Source organism: Cyprinus carpio, chromosome A3 (genome assembly GCF_018340385.1).
Source record: "Cyprinus carpio isolate SPL01 chromosome A3, ASM1834038v1, whole genome shotgun sequence".
Taxonomy (NCBI): domain Eukaryota; kingdom Metazoa; phylum Chordata; class Actinopteri; order Cypriniformes; family Cyprinidae; genus Cyprinus; species Cyprinus carpio.
Window position 1 is genome coordinate 18,416,678 of NC_056574.1, and position 14,358 is coordinate 18,431,035.

At 39.2% G+C, this 14,358-nt stretch overlaps 1 pseudogene; it reads left to right on the top strand.

Moving 5' to 3' along the window:
* Nucleotides 1-13,468, top strand: part of LOC109108776 — an 87,907-nt pseudogene extending 74,439 nt beyond the window's left edge.
* The last annotated feature ends 890 nt before the right edge of the window (nt 13,469-14,358 follow it).

Consider the following 14,358-nt stretch of genomic DNA (forward strand, 5'->3'; position numbering starts at 1 on the left):
AATTATTATTATTAATATTATATTTTTTGCAAAGGAAATTTGAGGACATGCATCATGGAGTCACTACTGAGCTGTTAAAAAAAAACAAAAAAAAAACTTTCAGTTGTTTGAAAGGTGCTGCATGGTGTTAACTGAAACTGCATAGAGTACATAAAAATGTCCATAGAAGCTGCATAAAAAGTGTCAGTGCTTCATATTAACATGTTTTTTTATAATGATTTCCCACAAGTGTATTACCATCCACATAATTACAGCTCTGCTTCATGGTGTTATTTCTTCATGTTAATCCATCTTTCTAACCAAGTACCTGGCAAATCAATTAGACATTTAGACTAAAGGATTTCAAATTGTGCAAAATATATATTGCAGAAAACACATTTGCAAAATAAGCTGTTAGGTTTACAAAATGGTAATTCATCAAATTTAAACAAGCATCCATTCAAATCCTTTTTTATTGATATACTGAATCGAAAGCATTAGCGTGATGTTTATAAGCAGAGGATCTTATCTACCCTAAACACTTTAAACTCCTGACGATGCTGTAGTTAGTGTTTAGTGCTGTAGTAATTATCTGTATTTCCTCTCTCTTGTGTGTTATAGAGCTTCTGTTTCCGTCTCAAGAGGACGTTTGAAGCATATAAACCTAAGTGGTGTAAAGATCATGAAGACTGGTCCCTTTATCTGTTCTCTCCTCAGAACAGGTAAGTATTTGCTCTTACTATTGACCAATTACTCCTTTCCTTTTTTTAAGTTTCACATTCACTTTTGTACTGCAATTTTGTTATTCAATTCTGTCCTAGGTTTCGGATGATGTGTCAGAGGTTAATTTCTCACAAGATGTTTGATCATATAGTCTTGGTATTCATCTTCCTAAACTGCATTACCATTGCTCTGGAAAGACCCACTATTCAGCCGTCTGTAAGTTTGCTTAAGTGTAATCAAGGCCATTTGCATCTAATATTTGCTGATGCCATGCTTACTGGATGTACGATACAGCATATCCTTTCATGTTTTTGTTTTTTTTCAGGAGCGAATGTTCCTCAGTATCTCCAATTATGTTTTCACTGTGATTTTTGTTGCTGAAATGACTGTGAAGGTATGATTTAGGCTTTTTCTCTCTATATAAGGAATATTCTTTCCACAAAACCCTCTCACACACACGATATGGCTTGTGTTAAAGGTGGTGGCCCTCGGCTTCTGTGCCGGGAAGCACAGTTATCTGCAGAGCACCTGGAATGTTCTGGATGGGGTGCTGGTCTCTGTCTCTCTCATTGATATTCTGGTCTCCCTGGCCTCCACCGGTGGAAACCGAATCCTTGGCATCCTGAGGGTTCTTCGTCTGCTGAGAACTCTGCGGCCGCTGAGGTGAGCCAGCGAATGGTCACAACGTGCCTGTCTGAGGCTCAGGCAATCAATGAAATCTGCTACATGGTCATTGCTCCAGTTAAGGAATAAACTGAAGGTTAATTATGTGGTTGCATAATCTCCCAAGTCTACACGTACTAAACTAAAGCTTTGCGAAATGAAGTGTTATCCTTGAATTATTTTCTTAAATGTCACTCAGACAATTGTACCATTACATATATGCTCCTGGAATCCAAACAGGTTGAAATAGGTTGTGTCTTTGTTTTATTTTTCACATAAATAGAGTAATTAGTCGCGCTCCTGGACTGAAACTGGTGGTGGAAACGCTAATAACATCCCTGAGGCCCATAGGGAACATTGTGCTTATCTGCTGTGCCTTCTTTATTGTTTTTGGCATTCTTGGAGTTCAGGTAATTGCTTCAGATTTTACAAGTTTTTTTTAACAGAAATGTGAGGGATTTTCAGATAACGCAGTAGCGATTTTATGAATTGCAGCTCTTCAAAGGAAAGTTTTACCATTGTGAAGGTGGCGACACCAAAAACATCACCAATAAGCTTGATTGTATTCAAGCAAACTACAAATGGATTCGGAGAAAGTACAACTTTGACAACTTGGGACAGGTAAGTGTTATTCACTTGACATTATTCACTGAATTGGACACACTGAAGCATTATAAAGCGATCGTTTGAGTGAAAAAGTAAGGTCATGTTGCCTTTTCATTTTTATAAGACTTCAAGAATCCATTTTCTGCTGTAATATGGTTGAAATGATTCCCAGATTGTCAATAAGAGCCCTGTAACTGCACTGAATGAATGATGGTTTTGCCGGCATGTGTCTCTCTTCTGCAGGCTCTCATGTCGCTGTTCGTGCTTTCCTGTAAGGACGGATGGGTCAATATAATGTATGACGGGTTGGACGCTGTCGGGGTGGACATGCAGGTTTGGATCTGCTTTGCTCATTCTGGCACATGACTTTCCTAATTTGTCATATGATGGATGTGTCCTCTATCTTCCTGTCCTTCACCCCCACAGCCTGAGCGCAATCACAACCCCTGGATGCTCCTCTACTTCATCTCTTTCCTGTTGATCGTCAGCTTCTTTGTGCTGAACATGTTTGTGGGAGTGGTGGTGGAGAACTTCCACAAGTGTCGTCAGGACCAGGAGGAAGAGGAGGCACGTCTGCGTGAGGAGAAGAGGCAGAGACTGCTGGAGAAAAAGCGCAGGAGTAAGGCGAATTGCGGGTCTGGTCGGTAGTCTATTTTTCTGAGCACTGCCTGCTTCCAGAGCCTGAGAGAGAAAGCTAGAGAAAGATTTTTAAAAAGACAGAAGCAGTCAAAAGGCTGAAGAGATTCAAAAACCATGCACAATTTGGCACCGATCTGATGTCAGCCTTGGATTGTGATGGACTGCAGCATGTTCCTGCATGAGATCCCCGCAACAAAGTCCTGCATGACAAGCCAATAGGGGAAGTTTGCACAGTACATATATTGGGTCAGCATCATGGCCAAAGCAGCAGAGCATCCTGCAATGAATACTGTGTATAGGGTGGTCCGTTAAAAGAAGTTTGAATTAGTACTAATTAGGACTGGTTATTTAATGTGTTTTTCTACCATCTTAGCAATTCAAGGTTGAAGTACCAAGCTTGAGAAGAGTCAGTAGAGTCAACACACCTAACCAAACACATTTACTGATAACAGGCAGCAAAAAGCTCATCCTTGCAAGTAAAAATGGTTTTCAAAGACTTTTAAACTTGAAAAGTTGATTTTAATATGTTATGATCATGGCACAATATGCCGATTTGCTACTTAAGGAATATTTCTTATTGTCAATATTTTTGTGGAATGATAAATTATTTTCTCCTCATTTCTTGGTGAATACAAAGTTAAAAAGGGCAGCATGTATTTGAAACAGGAGTCTTTTGTAGCATTAATGTTTTTACTGTGACTTGTTCACTTTAATGCATCCTTGGGGAATAAATGTATAAAGTTTCTTTAGATACAAACCCAGATACAAATCCATTCAAAATGGATTGCTGTGGACCACGGGCCAGTGATAGGCTTATGATCAGTGGCACTGAAATGAAATCAATAATGTACTGACTTTTAAAGACACTTTTTATATTGAAGGATTCACTCTGTCACAATCACATCATGTCTTTAATTTTTCTTCATTTGGGGATTTGCTAAGCAAATATCACTAAATGCATTTAGTTCATCTCACATAATTTAAATTATTACATTGCAATTTTAATCAATTGAAAACCCCAGTAGTCATAAAGTGCATATAGAAAAGAATCACCCCCCTTTAAAATAATCACATTTTGTTGCTTTGCAGCCTGAAATGGATACAAACACAGTTTTTGTTTTATGAAGCTGTATTTACTCAGTGTAACTTATAACATCCAAGTGAAACATATGACACCAACATGTCATAAAAATATTATTATAAATATAAATATAAATTTAAAAAAATGTAAACCAGAATCACTGAGTTGGAAAAAGGATCACCCCCTTGTGTCGGTATTTTTTGAACCACCTTTTGCTTTAGTCTTTAGTCTGTTGGGATACGTCTCTGTCTCTACTAACATTGCACATCAAGACTTTGAAATATTTGCCCACTTTTCTTTGCAGAACTGTTCAAGTTCAGATAAATTTGATAGTGACTGTTTGTGGACTACAGTCTTCAAGTCATTCCACAGATTTTCAGTGGGATTTAAGTCTGGGCTCTGACTAGACCATGCAAGGACATTCAGCTTTTTCTTCTTCAACCACTGTGTGCTCAGTTGTTTTGCTGTGTGCTTTGGGTCATTATAATATTGGAAGGTAAACCTTCTTCCCATTGACATCTTTCTGGCAGAGGGCAGCAGATTTTCCTCAAGAACTTGACGGTATTTTTGCCCCATCCATTTCTCCTTCTATCCTGACAAGTGCTCCAGTCCCTGCTGCAGAGAAACAGCTCATAACAGGATATTACCACCTACAAGCTTTACTGTAGGAATGCTGTTATCTGGATGACGAGCTGTATTGGATTTCCGCCAGTTGAGGCCAAATAATTAATTTTTAGTCTCATCTGCTTCAGAATCTTCAAGGTGTGTTTTGGCAAAGCTCAGTCATGACTGCATGTGGCCTTTGTTCAGTGGCTTTTTTTGCAACCCTCCCATACAAGCCACATTTGTGGAGAATTTGTGATATTGTTGTCACACACACACACACACACAATGACCGCTTTTTGTGATTGGTTCAGAGTTGCTGTAGGCCTCTTGGTCGCCTCTCTGACCAGTTTCCTCCTGCTCTTTCATCCAGTTTGGAGCGACATCCTGATCCAGGGAGGGTCTGTGTACCAAATACCTTCCACTTCTTAATAATAGACTTCATGTGCTTCTAGGCACTAGTAAATCCTTTGAATCTTTTTTTTTTTCTGACTTGTGCCTGTCCACAACTTCTATTGGATCTATCCCATAGATCTTTTGACAGTGCCTTGCCACTCATAGTTGATTGTTTGCTTCAGCTGCACTACCAAGGACTGAAATGCTCCAGAAAAGCTCTTTTCATGCTGAGCTGATCAACATGACCACAGCTGATCACAGGTGAAAGTCAAATGGCTTTGTCAGCCATTGAGAAGGTGATTAGCTACACTTGATTGAGTTTACAAGTCATTTTTAGGAGGGGGTGATTCTTTTTCCAACTCAATGATTCTGTTTTTTTTTTCTGAAGTAAATACAGCTGGATAAAAAAAAACTGTGTCTGTCTTCATTTCAGGCTGCAAAGCAACAAAATGTGATTATTTTAAAAGTGGGTGAATGTTTTCTATACCTACTGTACATCCAAATAGGTAGTAAGAAATTCAAAGAGTGTGTGGTGTCCTCACGATGCTGGAGAACAATGACGTGAGAGGAGGCAGAGTTGCTCTGTGACAGTTTTTAAGATGGGTTGGGGGGATGTGTGTATGATATTAATTCAGAGTGCAGTTACATCATATTATCCATTTGAGAGACTGAATATTAGTTGCCTGTGGTCTGGCTGTCTGTCTAAATCAGTTTAGTACACTGCACTATTAGGGTTGTCTGGTTTTGAGCATTAAGGAATCTAAGAATGCCAGCCATGATTTTACGTGACTAAATGAATAATGTGAAGAAGTTTGTTCTTTGTTTAAGCACCACGCCTTGCCAGGGCAAATCTTTCTGATAAATGATCTTTAGCATAAAAGCTGACAGTTTTATCTGCGTTTGCCACACTTGACTCCTCCAGCCTTAACTGCAGTCAAGGGATTAATCGTGTATGTGACTGTGACTTATAGTACTCATAACTGAGTCCATAGCAGTTGAGTTTTATTTCCCTGGATCTATTCAAAGAGCCCCTCAATGCATTCATCTGGGATAGATCGAGGGACGTCTTACAAAACAGTCCTCAACACAGAGTGCATTTAGCAGGACAGGGGAAAAAAAGGAGGCGTATAAATAGATATTTCTTCAACTGTGGCCATGTGGACTTTAAGAAAATAGTCTCGTAGAACACATTTATCGTACATCAAAGGAGAATTGTTATGAAAATTCACATGACATTTCAGATTGTGTATTGTGTTCAATAGTATTCTATGATGGAAAAGACACCTTTATGGTTGAAATAAAATGGATTTATTCAGGCTAATTTAATGGCTTGCATTTTATGCATCCTACGTACAATGAATATTTTTAAATTTTTTGCACAATTAGTCAAAATTGTGATGAAAATTATTATGCTTACAACAGAGATTTACCTTAATTTTTCTTCAAACATCACTCAATTAACATAAATGTTTGGTGTGGTGAAAATGACACCATAACTGAGGGACATCATTTTAAAACAAAAATGAATCAATTAATAAATAATTTTTACGCAATAAATATCACAATTGTTAATTTCACATTTGATTAGATTGATCTTAGTTGGGACATAAAGAAACATAAACACCTTTGAACACAAAGGTATCTGAAGTTGAAGAAACATTTCTATATACACCGATCTGTGGATCTGTTCATTATTCAGACCCACATGGAATCTGCACAGATAGCTCAGCAGATTTCCTCAAAATGAAAATGATCCAAGTTTTAAACATGCTCTACTCTTGAGCTCATTTATGAAATATTTGGACTTTTTTGCTAATAAAGCTTTCAACTGTCACTATGATACAAATTAACTCTTTTTAGATCCTGCAGAATTCTTCAGATTTTCCCCAAATTCAGATCAGAAAATGTTGAAAACGTCAATAGATTTCATCTGGGCCTGCCGTTATCCCATCATATTGAAAGATAGACTGTTTCTGTGTGCAACTGTATAAGACTTTTATGCTGGCCATGAGTGTGGTGTCTGCTAGGGGAGAGATGTTCTATTAAATGGTTATGCTGTACCTGCATGCTCAGATATTCAGTAGCTCAAAGGCTTCTCTCTTGGCATATGGTATTTACCTGTAAACATGCTTTTATGGCAGACTCAGAAAGATGGATTCAAACTCAAATAAATTTTATGGTTGGTGTCATGTCCAATATATCACACACAGTACAACTAATCAGTGAACAGTCACCTCTAATCTCTCCTTGAGAAACACTCAATAATACGTCCCTGTAACTTGTGCTACTCACAGAAGTCCTTTCATATGTTCTCCCACATACTGCCATGTTTACAACAGCATGTTCACCAAAGCAGCATGCTTGAAACCCATGAAGGCCCAGGTGCTGCATGAGAGGACTTTGAATGAATAGTGTTGCAATAATAATATTACAATGCTGGTGAGATAAAGTACTGGTCCTCTCTGCAGCAGTCGTCCCTTCACACCCAGTGCCTTTTTCCTCTGCATCAGTGTTTGGCTTATCTGTGTTTACCCTGCACTGACTCTTCTGTGCTGTCTGTCTGTATGACTGTATCAACAGAGGCCCAGCAGAGACCGTACTATGCAGATTACTCTCCAGCCCGGCTCTACATCCACACACTGTGTACCAACCACTACCTGGATCTCTTCATCACCTGCATCATTGGCATCAATGTGGTCACTATGTCTATTGAGCATTTCAATCAGCCTCCCGTGAGTCTATGAACCCTTTGAATCTTGTTTTGTTTGATCTAGTGGCCTACAGTTGCATAAAGTTGCATTTCATCATTTGAAACCTACAGTAACAAACTTTTTTTGTGAAACATTCAACTTGAAAATTGTTTATGCTCTTTCTTCAAAATAAATGACACCTGGGGCCGGATTCACAAAACATTCTTAAGAATAAAACTCTTCAGAATAAAGTTAAAAACACATAGAACAAAGGAAACAATAGCAAGATCACATGAGGGCAAGGGAAACACATGACATGACAGGAACCATGACTATGGGGAAAAAAATAATTAAAAGACATGAAACCATGAACATAAACCAACATCCAAAACCAATGTTACATTACCTTACAAACCTTTTTTTAAGATTTTAATGAATCTGGCCCATAGTTTGATATTTTAATATAATGAAAGACATTCATGCATTATTTAATGTGATTAACTGTAATTGTCAAAATACTACTTTACTATAAATTGTACAGCATTGAAACTGATGAAATCATTGTTTCTATCTCACACAGTACCTTGAAGAGTCACTGAAATACTGCAACTATGTCTTTACCATCATCTTCATAATTGAGGCTTTACTCAAGCTTGTGGCATTTGGTTTTCGGAGATTCTTCAAAGACAGGTATTGGGACTATGGCTATGTATAATGTAAATGTAAATACACTGTAAATAAGATTAACAGTATATTTATGCAAACCTATACAGCACTGAAGAAGTTTCTGGAAATAAAATCCATTTTATATTGATATGAGATTACATATTCTCTTGCAAAACAGTTCTCATTACAATTCTCATTACCAATTTATTTTTAAATTAGCCTTCTTATTCTAGTTCTAATCCTGATACTAAAGTCTCTCTAAGAAGGTCTGTGGGGAGTCTTGTCGGTCTCCAACCCCTCAGTGACTTGTGTTCTTAGATATCTGTAGTCTTGCGGTAATTTGCAAGTGCTTAACCCGATAAAGTTAATTAAAGACCCCATCAGCTTTGTGTACAGCAAAATATATTTTTTATCTTCATTCAGAGATGGTGTGCACTGATTATATTGATTATTCAAGCCAGCCAACAAAGACATGAGATCAAAGCGTGACTGGCTGTTACTTAGATCAGACTGAAAAATCATTTGCACTAATTAAAGAAGAATGTACATCAAAAATATGTACACGTAAGGGATAAAAGAGGGTGTGAGTGTTTAAAAGGAGGATTATGTAAATCTAACTTACTCTTATGCTTAACTTCTATTTGTTCTTTTGTTCAATATTATAAATATAATGCTCTTCTGATTGGCAGTGATTGATTGAATGATTTTGTTGAATCACATAGCCAGGTTTCATCTGGTGTGGACAGAAAAATTGCTTGTCACTTGAATCTTATTGCATTGCATTTGTTTAGGACGTAATCAAGCATTTGAATCCTTAAATGGATTATATATATTATTGCAGGGCAATTTCACTAACCTCTCCAACACATTGTAAAACACTTTTGTAATTAAGCGTGACAGTGTGATTAAGTCATGTTTTAATATGTGGCATCTGGTGTCATGTCATGCGTAGGGAACAGGATGAATCATTGTTCAGTTCAATGAATGCAGCTAAATTTAAAGGACGGCATGATCCCTGTTGTTTATCATTAATCCCACATTAGCACATGTACAGGTGCAATCAATAGTAAGTATGTTGTTCTGTTTGCAATATGCTCATAAATCTGTGTATGGTTTATTTGCTCAGCTTCCCTAATGTTCAAAAATGTCGATTAGCTAAACGACGCTCGTTGCTGGATGCTGTATTTTACCTGTATAATGTTGTAATGTGCTGGCAGATGGAATCAGCTGGATCTAGCCATAGTCCTGCTCTCTATCATGGGTATCACTCTGGAGGAGATCAAGATGAATGCAGCGCTGCCAATCAACCCCACCATCATCCGCATTATGAGGGTGCTGAGAATAGCCAGAGGTACTTTAGTTTTCTAGCTAGTTAACAAAAAAGTTATTTGCATGTTCTATTACAAATAGCCTGGGATTTGATTTGTGCCTCTTTGTGCTTTTGCCCACAGTACTGAAGCTTTTGAAGATGGCTACAGGCATGAGAGCCCTGCTAGACACAGTTATGCAAGCTTTACCACAGGTAACTAATGTTGTGTTTTTACATTCATTCATTTATGCATTTATTTAATAATAAATATATATTTTTATACAAATATTTAGATCAAACTTTTAAGGGTTTTAAGTTAAGTCGTACATTAGAAATATTAATTCTAATGAACATGACAAATAATGGTCACAGGTTAAGGGTTTTAAGAGTTAGTACGGGTAGTTGTTAAGTATTGGGTAGGATTAAGGATGTAGAATATGCTTTTGCAGAATATGTGCTTAATAAGTACTAATAAACAGCTATAATATGCTAGTGATATGCATGCAAATAAGCAACTCGTTAATAAGGAGAATTTAGTCCCTAAACTTAAGTGTTACAGAGAATAATATTATAACAGCTAAAGTAACTCTAATATATACTGTACAGTATATTAGAGACAAAACATTATCTGACAAAACATTTCTACAGTGTATTCAGTATGCTGTGTATGTGTTATTTTGCTTTAAAGAGATATAGATGTACTGCACAGTTGCATTTGTTTTTGCCTTTGTGTGGATATGTAAGACATGGGGGAGGAAAGAGAAAAAGTTGGAGATAAAGTATCTATAACACAATTCTTCTCCCCATGATTGATTGTTTAATAACATACTGTGATAATGCACTTCCTCTCTTTAGGTGGGAAATCTCTGGGCTTGCTGTTTATGCTCCTCTTCTTCATTTATGCTGCACTTGGTGTGGAGCTTTTTGGGAAACTAGGTCAGTGCTGCAATCCTGCTCAGTGTTCATACTGAGCGCTCCATTTCACAGTTCTAGCGGCTTTGCTCTACCCTTGCTGCCACTCTCATTTTTGGGTCAGAAATGCTTAAATTTGGTCCCCAAACGCTTCGTGAAGCTTGCTCTTGCAATGGCAGCATTTTTGTAGGATAGCCTCTAGGCTCAAAAAGACATTTCTATGCTACTTATATCCCTGTGAGAGGCCTCTGGAACACAAATGACAGGATTATGCTTTCTCTTAAAGGGCAAGCACTCTAATTACTTTCATTAGCCTTCAACTTTAAAATCAGTGCTAATTATTGTGTCAGACGTGTCTTGGGCTAACAGCTCATTTGCTCCTTTAATGGTAATACAAGGAACTCTGTCAGGTTATCTCCACTTTTAGCAACACATTCAGTGGTAGTCTAGCTACGTTTTTTTGTGTATAAAAAGTATTTGACTGTTGTCAAACTATTATCTACCTATATTTTCATCTAGAATGCACTGACAACAACCCTTGCGAAGGCTTAAGCAGACATGCTACGTTTGAGAACTTTGGAATGGCCTTTTAAACATTATTCAGAGTATCGACGGGGGGACAACTGGAATGGCATAATGAAGGTACCTACAGTGCAGACTTTTTCATTGTTCTTTTACTTAATTGCATTTAGAGTGTATTATTGGTGCAGTTTAGTCATTAATGCATTGCATATGTGCAGGACACTCTGCGATAGTGCCTTCCAGAAGACAAGCACTGTCCTCACTTATCTGCCCATGGTCTCCCCCATCTACTTTGTCACCTTTGTGCTAATGGCTCAGTTTGTGCTGGTTAACGTGGTGGTGGCCGTACTGATGAAACACCTGGAGGAGAGCAATAAGGAGGCTAAAGAAGATGCTGAAATGGACGCTGAGATTGAGATGGAGATGGAAATGGCTCGGCGTCACACAGCCAACGTTTCAGCAGGGAGCTCTTCAGGGCCAGAAGGAAGGGCAACTTATGTAGGAGCACACCCAGATTCACCTGGACAGGTATATCTCAGAAGTCATTAATAAACAGTGTCGAAAAGAAAGAATGTTTTTGGTTAAGCCATGCATTTATGGTAATAAAATAATGAAGGGTTTTCAAACTGTGATTTGGGGAACTCCAGGGGGCTGCAACAGAGTGCTAGGGTATACTGTAACACTTAATATTTTTTCTTTACACAAGAAAATATTATAGTTCTTTTATTAGGGGATCATCATATTTGTGGGTCCTTGACAACAGAAGGTGGTGTTATGAACTGGTCATAGTGTACGAAACATTATACAATTTGTTCTCAGTTTAGTTTTGTACTTATTGAGCACCATTAACTCTATAAAGAGCAACCTGAGTTAGCTGAGGGCAACAGAATTGCATTTGTGTTTTATTGGGCGCTGAGTTGTCACAATACAAAGAAAATATGCTGAGGGGATGTGGACAGTGAGAAGTGAGGCTCTGCGGGGAGGCCAGGAACATTTGTTACCCCTCATGGGCTGCTCAGGCAAGGAGTGTATTTGCTTTGTCAGCTGCAGTGAGCTGTTGAATAAACCTGGCAAGCTTGGCTCTAGGTGTTTATAGGTTTGTGAATTTATGTGTGAGAGCAAAAGCACAAAAGCAGAAGAATACATTTCTCTTCCGCAGGATAAGGGGGATGCAAAGAACACAGGAGAATTTGCTCTCTCCACGGAAGTCAGTGTCAAGGATGCACTCTTTGCCCAATGACAGCTACATGTTTCGCCCTGTGAGGCCAGCCAGTGCTCCTTATCCACTAGAAGAAGTGGAAACCAGTCAAGGGTATCTTGAATTAGGTATAAAGAATCAGAGTACATGACTTTCTATATTAATAAGTACTGATCTCAAAAGGGGGGGAAAAAAACTTATGAAAAGTCTTCATTAACCTTTCCCGTAGGCTCTATCACCTCAGTCCATTCCCAGCCATGTGAAAGCCATTCCCTGCTCCAGGTCCCCGGTCTTCCTCCCCATTCCCAGTTCAACTACCTCCCCAAGGTTCCCCCTCCCATACCCTCTCCAACCCACAGCATAGGCAGGACTTTACGCAGACAGGTATACTCTCGCTCGTCCCATCCATATTAAGTGCTTCACTGTTGTTCAGTGCTTGCAGGCCACATGTTCACATTGTCCTATGTTTATTCTTTCAGGAGGCAATTAAAAATGACTCCATCAACTTGCAAAGTTTTGACTCCAAAGACAATCCCGACAGACAGGCAGGGATAACAACAGGCAGCTTCAAGCTGCATGTTCCTCGGATGCCCCAACATGGACATACCCCCAGTGTCTGCACCTTCCAACAGCCCCATAGCCAGCACAGTATCCTTTCTCGACCTCCCAGCCTGGCCTGCAGCAGCAGAAGTACCAGCCCCAGTGGCTCCTTGTTTGATTCCGCTGATCTGACGGATGAGGAGGTCCGCCACATCAACAGTACAGCACGGCTGTGGGTAGGGGTTCAGGTAGAATCCCGAAGTCACTCCCTGTCTCCTTATACCACCTCAGGGATGCTGCTTCCCGTCCCTGTGAAGAACTGCAGCAGTGCTGCCAACTTAAGCATCAAAGACCCGAAGAAGTGCTTCAGCGTGGACACTGAAGGTTTTCTGGAAAAAAGCCGTACCGATGACCATCGTAGGCACTCGATTGAGATTTGCTCTTCAGTAGATGATGGGCTGTTTGGTCAAGAACTCAGTGAGAAGAGGCATATTCCGATGCGTGGACAGTCGTTGCACATTCCCCGTAAGAAAAAGATGAGCCCTCCCTGTATCTCCATCGAGCCCCCATTTGAAACGGAGGTTCCCGCTTCTCTTGCATCCATGAAAAAGCTTTCGGAGAGCAGCATGTTACTACGGAGGAGGACGCCATCCTATGACCTGGCCCTGCAGCGGGACTCTCTGGATTTGCTTGAGAACCAGCTGTCTACCCAGCCGCTCATCAAAGTAGAGCGGCACCCCTCTCACTGTGCCGAGTATCTGTCCCTGCCTCACCCCACCCCAATGGGCGGTCTGGCAGGCATTTTGTGTGAAAGCACACAGCCGTCCCCTTTTGATAACCGATTTGAAGAATCCACGGACTTCAGCTCTGTAAACAGGACAGCCCAATGAGGGACTTTAGCCAAATTTCACCATCCACACTCAAGGGTGTGCGGCAACTAGTTGAGCAACTAGTTGAGGGGGGACGTCGACCTCTTTATGTAGCCAAAGTTTTCTTTGTTTCTTTTCAAATGTAATATCATCATGAAAGCCAGCCAGGAATGGCAGCCGATCCTAGCAGGGAACAGCATTTGATCAGACTGTGATCGGGCAAGGTGTTGAACATGGGATATGCAATTTCAGGTTTCCAAATGGAACTCTGGTTCTAATTTTAATCCCAGTGCTCAATCACATTGATTTGAGTTCAGGATGTGTAGTGTTATGTATCATCTGTATCATATTTGTCAGTCTTTCCTCTCTTTGTCATGAGCATTGGTAATGTTTTCTGTAGAGACAGAGTATACAGATTAAAAGAACTAATAAGAACTGTACTTTATTGACTCGTAATGTGTAAATAGAGAACATATTGTATTAGTGGAGAAACAAGCTCTATTCATATGCAATATTTTTTATAGAGATCTATAATGTTTTTGCACATATCAATATGAATTGTCTTCTGTTGTCTTCTTGTGAATGTACATTTTTTAATCAAATAGCTGTGGGATCAATTCTAGTCTGTTTAGGCCTACTGATATTGAGATGATTTTTATTTTTCTATTGGGAGTATGGGGTGTGTCGTATTATATAGATCCAATGAGAACCAAACTACAAATGATCTGTAGCCCGAGTGCAATACACTATAAATGTTTCTGTAAGTTTACCCAGTTAGGTTACTCACTTTTTAAACAAGCATAGCCAGTAACGTGCATCTCACATACACAACCCTTTACCATACTCAGGTTCATCTCAAAATGTATATTAAGATTTCTGCTACACTCTACATTATAACCTAATTTAACCACAACAGAACCTATTTTAACATTTTATGGCCCTTGGCTGTGGCACAAGTTGCA